Raw genomic sequence first — 1,385 nt, 5'->3', positions numbered from 1 at the left:
CACCATCTTTTTTAGTATCTGCACAAACGTTATTTCTTTCATGTTCCAAAAGTTCGACAGTTTTTGTCGTGCCGTTTTTTTTATAGATTTTTTTTCATTCACACTTGTACAAAAAAAAATAAATTACAACTTAGGATTGCCGACTCCAGCACGTCTAGCGAAATAACCAGTCAAGTTACAATGTTCGTTCTCTTTTGAGTCTCAAGAGCAGAAATGCGTGTTTTGGGTGCATTAAATGATAATTACCATAAATACGAGGATACACCTAAAACTGTACGTTGAAAAAAAAAAAAAAGTCAGCTCCAGAAATCGGACTCTGTCATGGGGACCTATCTATCTTTTATTTATGTATATATATACATTTTCAAGGGTAGACACATTTCGGAAATTGGAATTAAGACAAAATAAAACTCAGCTCGGGATTTGTACGAAGTGTTGGAAGGACGTGGGGGTAAGATAATAAACAAGAGCTGTGGCATCTCCCCACAGCTGAACGGGGTCTGTGGTGTAACGGGTTACGCTCTTCGCCGTCACACTCAGAGGGCGTGAGTTTGATCCCCGTGTGGCTAGGCTAGACCTATTAACAAGTATCTTATTCGCCTTTGTGCTAGAGCACTGTGCCATTCTCAGTCCGGGCTTGCCCTGACAGGTAGAGCCGAAGCAGCCTGCCTCCTACAATTATCTAAACTGTGTTGATTGGGGCGGCGTTGGTGGTCTCGTGGTAGGGTCACTAGTCTCGTAATTCTGAGACTGCGAGTGCAGAGGTTCGAGGCTCAGCTCACTACGACGTTGTGTTCTTTAGAAAGGCATTTACACGAATTTCCCATTTTGGCTCTGTTGTTTCAGAAATGGGTGGGATTTTATTTGGAGGTCCCACCTTTAAAGCAACCTTCCACTGTTTCAAAGGGCGTTAAACCTGCACAACTTCATAAGATTTACTTCGCGCGAGTTGATGGATTCGTAAAACATTTACTTATTGTTTCAATCACATGCGACTGTCAGAGGTGGAAAAGCAGTCGTAGTTTGTACAACAATAATGTCGTTTATCTGTATCATAATGACACATAGTTCTTCGGCATTAAAAACAAAGATATCAAGTACAGGTAGGTAAAAAATATGTTTGCGTTTCGGTCGTATCGGTCAAAAATTAATACTATGAACCGATACTACATTCACAGCTACAGTTGTTGAGTGATAAAGAGATTATAATATGATTATTTTTAGTTAAACGGACTTGGGCCCCATTTTCATTTCTGTCTTATTTAACCAAGTCGTCGATTGTCTCATTCACTGAGAGGACGTAATATCCAGGTCGCTGCGGCATCATGCACGAAACATGCTTGAAGTGGGGTGGGGATGGAGTGGGGGAATGGGGGTGTGGGGGG

At 41.6% G+C, this 1,385-nt stretch overlaps 1 protein-coding gene across 1 annotated transcript in view; it reads right to left on the bottom strand.

Moving 5' to 3' along the window:
* The window catches only part of LOC101858645 (ATP-binding cassette sub-family G member 5), a gene marked incomplete in the record, with an annotated part of 26,717 nt that overhangs the window by 22,642 nt on the left and 2,690 nt on the right, over positions 1–1,385 (bottom strand).

The sequence above is a fragment of the Aplysia californica genome, unplaced genomic scaffold (genome assembly GCF_000002075.1).
Source record: "Aplysia californica isolate F4 #8 unplaced genomic scaffold, AplCal3.0 scaffold00315, whole genome shotgun sequence".
Classification (NCBI taxonomy): domain Eukaryota; kingdom Metazoa; phylum Mollusca; class Gastropoda; order Aplysiida; family Aplysiidae; genus Aplysia; species Aplysia californica.
The sequence above is the reverse complement of the archived record's forward strand: the minus strand, read 5'-3'. Positions and strand labels throughout refer to the sequence as shown.